The sequence below is a fragment of the Humulus lupulus genome, chromosome 8 (assembly GCF_963169125.1).
Source record: "Humulus lupulus chromosome 8, drHumLupu1.1, whole genome shotgun sequence".
NCBI lineage: Eukaryota > Viridiplantae > Streptophyta > Magnoliopsida > Rosales > Cannabaceae > Humulus > Humulus lupulus.
Genome location: NC_084800.1, coordinates 70315570 through 70329605, shown reverse-complemented (window position 1 = coordinate 70329605; position 14036 = coordinate 70315570).

Below are 14036 nucleotides of genomic sequence, written 5' to 3'. Positions count from 1 at the left end.
GTAAGCAATACCCCAAAAACACGATGAGGAGCAAAAAGAAAATTTCGCTCACTAATAAAATGGCGATGATCATAGAATTGCATGTTCTTCTCATTATCATTAAAACAGAATGTAATAGAGTGGGCTTTGAAAGAACCTGAGGTACGGGCAGGAGTACCTTTTTGCTTAGCAAGTTTGGACGACAATTCAGGAAATGCCAATGGAGTTGTGCCTTTTGGGTCCGATGCAACAGGAGAGGCTTCAGATGGGTCTTCTTCAGAGTCAGTCTCCTCAGCCAAATTATCAAGAGGAACTTCAGGATTGGGCTCGGTCAAGGAAGGGTCCAACTCAGGCTGAGAGTCTTCCGTCTCGGGAGAGACATCCTCCGATGAGGTGCATGGGGGAGGATTGATTTTGGCCTTTAATTTAAAACGAGATAAAGGAGATGAATCAGAGATGGAGCTGGTACCTTTAGATTTAGTCACTTTGGCCTTTTTCCCTTTCTTCGACCCAACACCTTTGGACTTACGTTTGCCCTTTGCCTTGGGTGTCAACACATCAGGAGATAGTGAGGATTCAGAGTCATGATCAGATGGAGCAGACACATCTTCAGTAGAAATTGATTTGGACTGACTAGTTGCTAAGGCCGGTTTGACTTTTAATTGATCTTCGGGAGAGGCGAGTGAAACCGCCGAGGCAGGAATTTGCTCAGCATCCAAATTTGGGAACGTAACTCCCTTGCTAGAAGCACCAAGAACAGATGAACTGATAGGACCCGAAAGAGCAAGAACCTTCTTTCTTGCTGTGGTTTTAGAACGACGGCCTGGAGTAGGAGAGACAGCAGGAATTGATGCTGGGACCGAAGGAGTGGCAGTGGGAACAGATTCAGGAAGTGTCTCCTGCTGAGACTTCACGGACTTGGAAGATGAACCACGGCCTCGAGTCTTCATGACTGCTAAGAGAAAAACAAGTGAAACACACACAGAAAGAAACCCTAAACACTTCGGTTATAAGAGAGAGATTTAACAAGAAAACACTGATAAAAAAACAACCAAGGGACTCCGAATATATAAAGTATTCGAAACACAAATGAGGCAAGTTCAAGATTGGGTAACCAAAAATGGGTAACCGGATTTTTAGTGATAAATGCCAAAAAAATATCTCCCTTTTTTTAAAACAAATTCTGTCACACCTCAAAATGGAAACTTTTGAATATTTTTAGAATATATTGAGATAAACCAATTAAATTGCATAAATTAATTTTTCCAAGCCCCTTTTTTTTTTAAAATACACGGTAGATAACAGATTTTTCTTTTTCAAACTTTTATTATTTTTTTATTACAAAATTGCCGAAAATAAAGGTAAAATGCCTTACCATATGTGTCCATGTAAATCCCAAGTCCTGTTCAGAAGAAACAAGATAACCATATTTTTCACAAATTAGAGAAATGAGTTATACTTCAAATACTAAGAGACCATAATTCGAAAAACATACCATACACAAAACATATTTGAGTCAATTCATTATATGTATGAGTCTTACATCCATCTTACACAGTCTAGAACAGGCATATGTGTGTGCAAGTGTAAGCAATTTGGCGTTTCTTTTTGGCCTTTTAAAGCTAGGGTCATTGCCCATATTTGGCGATTTTTAGCCTTTTTCCAATTGTAACCATAATGGAGGCTATAACTCTTATACTGATTGTAGCCCTTTACGCTGGTAGAGTATCCTCCAATATAATTGCTAATTACCTGGTACCAACTTACTCAGTGTCGGCTTTCACACATCAGTATAGGTAGCTCTTTTCCAAAATGGAGCCTGAAAAGAAACTGGATTAGGAATGCTCATACAAAGATAATGATTCGATCAAATATAAATTGGATGATCTATAATTTTTCAAATATGGTTTTGTATTCCAACAAAGTATAGGACTTATAACGATCATTCTCTAAAAAAAAAATATGCTCATCAAATTTCTTCCAATCAGGACAAGAGATTTACAAAAACACATATGCAAGGCAAGATAATCAATTTATTGGCAATTTCAAATAAAACAAATCCCCAAGGACTTCCTGAGGGAATCAAATCTGACCGTGTCTAAGGCTTTAGTAAAGATATCTGCAATTTGTTTGTTAGTCTCAACATATTCTAAAATCAATGTTTTGTTTTCAACAAGTTCCCTAATAAAATGATGACGAATGTCAATATGTTTGGTGCGAGAGTGTTGAACAGGATTTTTGGAGATATTAATAGCACTTGTATTATCACAAAAAATGGTTAACGTTTTAACATCAAACCCATAGTCTGCCAACATTTGTTTCATCCACAAAAGTTGAGTACAACAGCTTCCAGCAGCAATGTACTCAGCTTCGGCTGTTGACAAGGAGATGGAGTTTTGTTTTTTACTATGCCAGGAGACCAAATTGTTTCCTAAGTAAAAACAACCACCACTTGTGCTTTTTCGATCATCAGTGTTTCCTGCCCAATCTGCATCACTATAACACACAAGGTTAGAATTTGTTTCTTTGGAGTACCAAATGCCTAAATCAAGAGTATTATTGATGTAACGAATAATTCTTTTTACAGCAGTCACATGAGACTCCATGGGGTTCCCTTGGAAACGAGCACACACTCCAACACTGTAACTTATGTCAGGGCGACTTGCAGTTAAGTAAAGGAGACTCCCAATCATACTCCTGTAAAGAGTTGGATCAACTTTCTTCCCATTTTCATCTTTAGACAATTTGACCGTGGTACCCATGGGAGTTTTAGCAGGTTTAGATGCATCGAGTCCAAATCTTTTCACAAGACTTCTTGCATACTTGCTTTGTGAAATGAAAATTCCTTCATCAGACTGCTTCACTTGAAGTCCTAGGAAGAAATTGAGTTCTCCTACCATGCTCATCTCGAACTCTTCCTGCATTTGTTTCACAAATTCCTGCACTAGAGAATCATTAGTAGAACCGAACACTATATCATCAACATAGATTTGAGCTATCATAATATTTTCATCAACATTTTTGATAAACAGTGTTTTGTCTACTCCCCCTCTCTTGTATCCCTTTGAGACCAAAAACTGAGTTAGTCTTTCATACCAAGCCCGTGGAGCTTGTTTCAGCCCATACAAAGCTTTTTGCAATTTAAAAACATGATTAGGATTGTAAGGATCCTCAAACCCTTTGGGCTGTTCCACATAAGCTTCCTCATTCAAAAAACCATTTAGAAATGCGGATTTTACATCCATTTGGAACAATTTAAAACCAAGAACACAAGAAATAGCTAGTAATAATCTTATGGATTCAAGTCTTACAACAGGGGCAAATGTCTCATCAAAATCAATTCCTTCAACTTGAGTGTACCCCTGTGCAACTAATCTAGCTTTATTTCTTATTATGGTCCCAAATTCATCAGTTTTGTTTTTAAATATCCACTTTGTACCTATAACATTGGTATGACTCGGTCTAGGGACAAGAATCCATACCTCATTCCTTGTGAATTGATCTAACTCTTCTTGCATAGCATTGATCCATGATTCATCATTTAAGGCCTCCTTCACATTTTTAGGTTCCAAAGTGGAGGTAAAACAAACAAATTGAACCAAATTTACATACCTCTTTCGAGTGACCATACTCTCCTCAAGATTTCCCAGAATAAGGTCAGAAGGGTGATTCTTTTTTACTCTGGTTGATGGTTCTTTTTGAACGGAGTCAGAGGAAGTAACTGGATTTTCCTTCTCTGTTTGCCCAGTTGTTGTTTCGACAGACTTGTCATTTGATACGTCAGCAGTGGCAGTTGTCCCCTCCGAAAGCTGTGCTGTCGGATCCGCCACACTTATGAGCCTGTCAATTTCCTCCTCATGGGAGTACTCAGAAAAATCTTTAAAATCATCTACAACCACATTAGCTGATTCCATAATAGTTTGGGTTCTCATATTATAGACACGATACGCCCTACTATTAGTGGAATAACCAAGAAAAACTCCCATATCACTCTTAGCATCAAATTTGCCTAGATTCTCACGATCTCTAAGAATATAGCATAGACACCCAAAAACATGAAAGTAGTTAACATTGGGTTTTCTACCTTTCCAGATTTCATAAGGACTTTTGTTTGTACCTGGGCGCAGAAAAACACGATTAATTGTGTAACAAGCTGTATTAATAGCTTCTGCCCACAATTTCTTTGTGAGTTTTTTGCTGTTAAGCATAACTCTGGCCATTTCCTGCAAGGTACGATTTTTCTGTTCCACTACCCCATTTTGTTCAGGGGTTTTGGGAGCAGAAAATTCATGCAAAATTCCAAATGTTTTACAATAATCATCATAAACAGAATTTTCGAACTCCTTACCATGATCACTCCTTATTCGAACAATTTTTCCAATGTTACAATTTTTTTCAACTCTCAATCTTGTACATAGAGTTTGAAAGGCTTCAAAAGTATCTGATTTCTCTCTTAAAAAATCTACCCAAGTAAATCTAGAAAAATCATCCACACAAACAAAAATGTATCTCTTGCCATTAATACTTTCAACTTGAATAGGACCCATGAGATCCATATGCAATAATTCTAACACATTTGAAGTATTAACATCAGACAATGCTTTATGGGAAATTTTTAACTGTTTTCCCAATTGGCATGATTCACACTTACCAAGTGATTCTTTACCCAACTTGGGTATACCACGGATGAGACCTGCATTAGCAATCTTTTTCAGGTTTTTGAAATTTATATGACCAAGTTTTTCATGCCACAAGTCAGTAGTATTAACGCTTGATGAAGATGCATGACATGTGAATTTTTGTGTGAGAGTGTAGCAATTATCCAAAGAACGAGAGCCTTTGAGAATAATATCACCATTTTGATTTAAAACATTACACTCATCATGTGAAAAATTAACACAAAAACCTTGGTCACAAATTTGACTTATGCTAATTAAGTTGGCTTTTAGCCCATCAACAAGAAGCACATTTTTCAGTTTCGGTAACCCTTCAATGTTTAGAGTACATTTACCCAAAATATTTCCTGTCATTCCATCCCCAAAAGTTACTACTCCACACTTCAAGGATTTGAAGTTGGTAAGTATGTTGGCATTACCTGTCATATGTCTCGAACAACCGCTATCAAAGTACCATGAACTAGATGCATGCATTTTGTGACAGGTAAAAGTAGCCAAGAAAACAGAGTTAACTTTCTTGACCCATACTGTTTTTGATTTTGAATTTCTTTTGGTCAAGAATTGATTCATACCACCAAAGTGTTTTTCAAAATTCTTTTTGAACAAGTTTAACAGAGAAAAACACTTAGGTCTTATGTGACCTTTCATCCCACAAAAATGACAAACTGGAACAAAATGTTCAATGTTTCTTTTTGGAGAAATTTTCTTCAGTTGAAGATCTGTTGCAACAGATGACAACTCTGTCCTTTCAGCATCGTGACTTGATCCTGCAACACGGTTAGTTGACCCAACAGACGGATAATTCATAGATTTTACAAAAACCGTTTTTCTTGAGGACTCAGATCCATTAGATCCTAATCCACTGTAGTCACCAACCTTTTTTCCTACAGAAAGAATATCATCCAAAATTCCAGATCTAGGATTAAGCATTTTGACACCTTTTTGCAAAAACTCAATTTCTTTATTCAAAGAAACAATTTCATCATTTTTGGAGGCAATAATCATCTCAAGATTTTCAATTTTTTTAACAAAATTTTTATTATTGCCAGCCATTAGACGATTCTCAGAACAAACTTTCAGCCATTGATCATACATTATTTTATAAGACTCTTGAAATGACTCCTCATCTAAATCAGAATCATTAGAATCACTATCTGAATTCTCATTGTTCTGAACAGAATTATTAAGGCATAATGCATCCTTGTAATTGAAAACAATACCTTTGTGAACAGAGGTTAAGGCAACACTATTTTCCTCCTCATCACTTTGTTCAGAGTCTTGATCACTCCATGTGGCTGTCATGACTTTCTTTTTCTTTAAGGTATTTGCACACTCAGATTGAATATGTCCAAATCCTTCACATTCCCTGCACTGAATACCCTTTTTATTAGTCTCAAAGGGTTTAGAAAAATTACCTTTTGGGTTTTTGGATATGGCCTTTTTGTTTCCCAATTTCTTTATGTATTTTTGGAAATTTTTTGTCAACAGAGCCATCTCATCATCCTCATCATCCGAACTTTCCTTCTTTTCTTTAGAGGATTTCAAGGCAATAGATTTTTCCTTGATTTCCTCTGTCTTACCTTTTTGTCTAATTTTTTGGTTTAGCTCAAAAGTTCGAAGTGAACCCATCAGTTCCTCTACTTTCATTTTGTCCAGATCTTTTGCTTCTTCAATTGCAGTTAGCTTTGTCTGAAACCTGTCAGGGAGAACTCTAACAATTTTTCGAACCAAAACATTTTCTTCAAGTTTTTCACCAAGAGCAAAAAATTCGTTAGCAATATCTGACAATTTCTCATAAAATTCAGTGAGGGTTTCATTTTCATTCATTTTCAAATTTTCAAATTTTGTTGTGAGCATTACAAGCCTAGAACGCTTGACATCAGCAGTTCCTTCAAATTGAGTTTGAAGAATTTGCCAAGCATCTTTGGCCGAAACACATGAAGAAATCAATTTAATGTAACCTTCACCAACACCATTAAAAATGGCATGTAATGCTTTATTGTTGTAACTGGACAGTTTATCTTCAGCATCAGTCCATTCAAGTTCAGATTTTACCTTAGTTATATCATCGCTTTCTGCTGGAGGAGTCCAACCACTTAAAACAGCTCTCCAAGCCTTTTCATCTTGAGATTTAATAAAGGCTCTCATTCGAACTTTCCAATATGGATAGTTTGAATCGTTGAGTAAAGGGGGGCGAGTTATGGAACCTCCTTCTGTGAAAAAAGACATTGCAAGAACAAGAACAACAAACGGAATAAACCAAGATCACACTCAGAAATGAGTGACCCGCTCTGATACCAAATGAAATTCCGTTTTTAGTAATTACCAAATTAATTAAACCAAGTAAATTAATTAAAGTGCGGAATGGTAATTAACTGTTTACACAGATTACAGTTCTGTCGGGACAGAAACCAAACTTGTCACGACAGAAACTGAACACAATAAAAAGACAGTGCAAAACAATAAAGAACACAGCGAATTTTTACAAGGTTCAGAAATCCTTTCGGATAACCTAATCCTTGGGGCCACGCCCAGAGAATAAAACCAATTAATAAAGAATCACAAGTACAAAAACATTGACTTAAACAAAACAAGACTCCCTCTTGAGATTTGCCGCAACTTGTTGTACTTCTCTTCACTAATCTGATTTTGATTGAAACGCTCAACCACTTGAACTCCCTTCAATGGTCAGCGAGTGCTTGCATCCTCCCGACGCAAGGCTTGTAAAAGATCTTCTCCCGAAGACTACAAACGCTGTGCTCAAATTACAATGTGTCTTCACTCATGAACATGGTATAAGCTCACCACTTATAACTAAACACACATAATTCAACAAGATCACTTGAAAACTTATGATCTTGAATATAAATAAGAACTCTCAAATATTACAATAAAGCTCACGAATGATGCACCAAAGAGTTCATCTTTCTCACTGCCTTTAGAGCCCTATTTATAGAGTCTTTTTCGTGCTCACAAAGGCAGAAAAAGAATTCTTCTAATAAAGGCAAGAATCGCAGAAGATATTCTTGATTGTCAAAGAGTTGCCTTATTTAGAAGATTCTGATCCGACAGATGCGATATCGGAGGGGACAGCTCAGACCTGAGTCGGATCAAAACAAGCTCAAAAATGAAACAATAATTAATGATATTAAAAACCAGTTTCCTGATTGTAATCCTTGAGCTGCACGAAAATACATCAGCAAATAATCCAATAATAACTTTGGGTAAGTACAGAATATTTGCAATAACCTTTGTTTCCTTTATAACCAAAAAGAGACAATATATGCTAAATAAGGAAGCATATTATTGACCAAACATTACACAAAAGGAAAGAGAGATTCCGAAAATTAAAATAAAGGAAACCAAATATTTTCCAATTAAATCCGAAAAATATAAGAAAGGAAAAACAAAATATTTCCGAAAATTATAATAAAAGGAAAACAAATATTTCCGAAAATTATAATAAAAGGAAACAATTCAATCAACAATTTTCTCTCTTTTTATAAAAAAGATATTTCTATAAAAATGCCAATTATAGGATTTACAATAGGAATTGATAGATTGATTATTTGAGTTCTGTATTTTGACTGATTACTCATTTTGACCCTTTATTTTTAAAAATTAACATTTGGACTATGTATTTATTCAAAAAATTAATAATTCTTTATAAAAAGTAAATTATATATAATTTATGTTTTCTGTAAAGGTTTACACCATTTTGAATCTTGTATTTTAGCTGATTATCTGCTGGGACTCTTTATTTTTAAAAATTAACTTGTGGACCTACAGTTTTGTCCAAAAGTTAAAAATAGGAATAGATAGATTGATTATTGGAGCACTATATCATGTCGATCACCTGTTTTGATTCTTTATTTTTAAAAATTAACCATTGGATCTTATAGTTATTCAAAATGTTAAAAATTCTTTATAAAAAAATAAAATATAAATTTATATAATTTATGTTTTCTATATGGGTACACACCATTTTGAACCTCGTATTTAACCGATTACCTATTTGGATCATTTATTTTTAAAATTAACTTGTGGACCTTGTATTTTGTTCAAATGTTAAAAATATGAATATATAGATAGAATATTTTAACCACGTGTATTTTGGTCAATTACTTGTTTTTGGACCCTTTATTTTTTTTTTTTAAAATAAGAAAAATAGATAAATAAGTAGATTGTATCGTAATTAAATAGCATGAAAATAGTTCACTCGCAAAAAAATGATTACACGGATTAAAATTGACAATATGTAAAATGATTATAGTAGATTTTAAAGCAATTAATTATATATATAATACTTATCATCTTTATTTTTATTATTAATTAATTATTTAGTTATTTTTGTGGTTATATAATTATTAGAAAAAAAAATTTGGTGAATAAGATCATTGTATTGCTCAAAAACCAACTCATGTACAAACTCCAATTCATGTACAACCTACCATGTATGATTACAATTCTATATTTCTCCACTGTATCTCCTCACTGTATCTAGAATAAAAATATTTCAAAATATTAGAAAATTAATTAAATAGTTATAAATTAGAATAAAAAATTAAAAATTAGATAGAATGATTTCAAAATATTTAGAGTGTCACATCACCTACTTGGACACTACAACAAATTCTACTTTCAATGACTCCCTACAATGTCTTACACCATTGGTGTAAGACATTAAAAATTAAAAGGGATTTTAAATGTCTAATGGTGTAAGACATTGAAAGTGCATATTAATGGCTACAATTGGAAGACATTAAAAATAGTGGAAGACGTTGGAAATAGGCTGGGGTGGTGTTTAAGGGCACATCCAACGTCTCCCACTGGGAGACGTTGGATGTCTCCCTTTTATTATACCATCTTCTTCCTCTTCCTCCCCACACCAACCCAAGAGCATATGCACAAACCAGAGAGGCGATTTGGGGCTGCGATTTTAGGGCTCTAAGGTAAGCTTTTTATTTTATTTTATTGATTTTTAGTTAATTATTTTGCAAATAAATCATAGGTTTTGCATTAGGATGAGTAATATACATGATTTTGTGTTAGTTTTACATTTTTATGCATTTTTTTATATACATTGTAGGATTTTACGGTTTTTCCATGGAAGTTTTAGGGATTTATGATTTTTTAGTTTTTTTTTAATTTAACCTATCACATTGTATAGATTTCATTAGAGTATATATGTTCATGATTTTTTTAAATTTTTATCATTTTTTATTTCGAAATTTAGATATATTTTTGTATATATTTGAATTTTTTTTTTAAATTGTAACTATTTTGTTATATATATAGTTATGTTAAAATAAATTTATTAAATAATTTATAAAATATAAATATATGAAAATTTTTATGTTTTTGTTTATTATTAAGTTTTTAGGTTATGAAATTTTATATTGATTTTTTGTTGAGGTTATAATTAGCGGCACATTGAGATTTTTTTTATTTGTTTACCAATATCATTTACTATTATTAGATATTTAGTGATATTTGTTTAGTAATGTTTAAGATATTAATTAATTTAATTTCATAGGTTGTGATTTTTGTGGTGAGATTTTAGAGAGTATTTTGCATCAAAATTCCTATATCAATCACACATTTGAGGTAATTAAGTTTCTAAAATTACAATAATACGATATATATTGATAGATATTTAGTGATGTTTTATTTATTATTTATTAATTTAATTTTATTGGTTTGTGGATTTAATAGCGAATTTGATTACTAAGTGAAGTAATTTTGCTAGCTTTTGGATTAAAGATTGCAAGAGGTACATATATATTCTCTTACTTCTACTTTTAATATTATTAAACAAATGTTAGAGGAGTTTGAATATCTTAAATATTCATCCATAGTGAAGTAGGTTCTGAGATTAAAATTGTGTGCTGCGGTGATAACGGAAGGTTGAGAACTTGTGTGTATTAGTGAAGTAGGTTCTGATAAATTTTACTGTGTGCTGCGGAGCTATAAGGAATAAACTTATTGTGTGTTGTTTGAATTGTTTGTTTTGCTATTCACATGCAGATGGTTAGGTCACTATTATAGGGGAAATGTTGCCCGATTTTATCTAGGATAATAAACAATTAGTTTTATATAGACATTCTATAAGGAAGAAACTTATTGTATGTTGTTTGAATTGTTTGTTTTGATATTCACATGCAGATGGTTAGGTCACTATTATAGGGGAAATGCTGCCCGATTTTATCTAGGATAATAAAAAATTAGTTTTATATAGACATACAACTTTATCACGTGCTTATTTAGTGTTGTTTCCTTTCTTTTCCATAGACATAGGAGAATATATGGATAAACAGTGGATGTCAGCGAATAGGTTATCTGCGGAATTTAGGAACGGGGTCGATTTGTTCTTAAGGTTTTGTTCGGAAAATGTGAAAGACCAAAATTTTACTTATTGTCCATGTCTTAAGTGTGGAAATGTTAAAAAGATGGATCTTAAAAAGATTAAAGAACACTTATATTTCAATGGGATCGACAAGAGTTACACAATTTGGTATTACCATGGGGAGATAGCTCCGATTGCTCCAACTCTGCCAAGTAGACCAAAAGGAGTGAGGAGGAATATAGTGGAGGAGAACTGGGATCCATTAGATGAAATGATTGACGACGAACATTATGGATCAGGAGTAGACCCAAATAAGTTTGAGACACTCCTTAATGATGCCGAGAAACCAATTTACCCTGGTTGTACAAGATTTACAAAATTATCTGCACTTCTTAGGTTGTACAATCTAAAAGCTAAACATGGCTGGAGTGATAAAAGCATTACTGAGTTATTTGGTTTCTTGAAGGAGTTATTGCCTGAAGTTAATGAAATTCCAATTTCATTTTATGAGGCAAAGAAGACATTATGCTCATTAGGCATGCAGTACGAAAAAATTCATGCATGTCCTAATGATTGCATATTGTATCGAAATAGTTTTGCAGACGCAAAATCGTGTCTTACTTGTGGTGAGTCACGATGGCAAAAGAAAAGAAATGGTGACGATGTCAAGGAAGGAGTACCTGCCAAAGTTTTGTGGTACCTTCCGCCAATTCCTCGTTTCATCCGATTGTTTAGAAATGCCGAACATGCTAAAAGTTTGTCGTGGCATGCTAATGAAAGAATAAAGGATGGTAAATTAAGACATCCAACTGACACCCTTGCTTGGAAGAGAGTTGATTTGAAGTGGCCTTCTTTTGGAAATGAATCTCGTAATATTCGTCTAGGTCTTTCGACTGATGGGTTTAATCCACACGCATCCCTTAGCAGTAAGTATAGTTGTTGGCCTGTTATGCTTGTTATTTACAATCTACCCCCATGGTTGTGTATGAAGAGAAAGTTTACGATTTTGACCTTGTTGATATCAGGACCTAAACAACCTGGTAATGATATTGACGTCTATCTAGCTCCTCTTATAGATGACTTGAAAACTTTGTGGGATGAAGGGGTTAAGGTTTATGATGCATATAGGCAGGAAGAATTTAATCTTAGAGCGGTCTTATTGTGGACAATTAATGACTTTCCTGCTTATGGAAATTTATCTGGGTTTAGTGTGAAAGGATATAAAGCTTGCCCCGTTTGTCAAGAAAAAACATGTTCTGAATACTTGAAACACTCTCGGAAAATATGTTATATGGGACATAGGAAGTTCTTGCCTAATACGCATAAACTTCGGACTTGGAAGAAGGCATTCAATGGTAAACAAGAGTTTGAAGAGGCTCCTGAGCCATTGAATGGGATCCAAGTACTTGAGAAGATGTCTAAAATTGTGTTCAAGTTAGGGAAGCCCAAAGTTCGTACACCTACAAAGATGAAACGTAGTCGCAAGGCCAAGGTTGTGGAAGAGCCAAAAGGGTGTTATAAAAAGAAATCTGTTTTCTTTGAACTTGAATATTAGCCTTTCTTACTTATACGTCATAATTTAGATGTTATGCACATAGAGAAAAATGTATGTGATAGTTTGATTGGCACTTTGTTGAATATTCCTGGGAAAACTAAGGATGGAATTAAGGCTAGACAAGACTTGGTTGCAATGGGTATAAGGGATGAATTGACTCCAAAACCAGATAAGAGACGAACATATTTACCTCCTGCAGCTTACACTCTTACTAAAGAGGAAAGAATGGAAATTTGCAGATGTTTGTTTAATATAAAAGTTCCAGACGGATATTCCTCAAATATAAGGTCATTGGTAATTAATTATTAAATCAAATTAAAATAATATTAATTATAAATTTATTTAATTTATTTTTTTTAAATGTGGGAGACTTTCAATGTCTCCCATTAGGAGAGGTGGGAGACTTTCAATGTCTCCCAATGGGAGAGGTGGGAGACTTCCCACGTCTCCCAATGGGAGAGGTGGAAAGTCAACATTTGACTTTCCACCTCTCCCATTGGGAGACGTGGGAAGTCACTCACCTCTCCCAATGGGAGACATGGGATGTCTCCTAGGGACTTCACACCTCTCCCAACAGGAGACGTGGGATATATACCTACAATGACCCTAGCAACAACGTCTCACTAAGTGGGAGACATTGTAGACTTCCAATGTCTCCCAATTAAACTCATAAAACATCTATTTTGTTGTAGTGGGAGCTCTCATTTATGTACACATATATAGATAAATAGATTTGATTAATAATGTTCTAGATTAAATTAATCTCACGTGTATATATTGATATTTTGAATTATGAATATAAAATATCAAAATAATAAATGAAAAATATTGAAGATAAATGACAATTTATATATGATTTAATTATTATTGTAATTATTTGAAAATTAGTTGTTAATATTTGACTTTGAAATAACAAAACAATGAAAGGATATATGTAGAATGGAAAATTTTGAAAATAAATGTCAATTTAAATTTGATTGATTATTATGATAATTATTAAAAAAAATAGTTATTAATATTTCATTTTAAATTTGAAATATCAAAACATAAAATAAAAAGATAAACGTACGTGAATGGAAAATTTTGAAGATAAATGTCAATTTATAAACGATTGATGTATTATTATAATTGTTAGAAAATAATGTTATTAATAAGTATCTTATTTAAATTCAAATCAATATTTAAATTATAGAAGTAATTATAATTACTATAGATGTTTTAAATATTTTTTAATTTAATTAATTAATAATCATAATTTAACAAAATTAGAATAAAAAAATGTGAAAAAAGTATATCTTGAACACTAAATCTTGTTAATTATACCTGACAAAAAAAATTGTGTTACTTGCTTAAAGCATATCTTATCATATTCCATTAGAATTTTGTGTTTCCGGTCAAAAAGTTTCTAACCCAACATTGTATTTTCCAAACAAACACATATGTATTGTATTATCCAAAAGAAAAGACATATAAAAAAGAT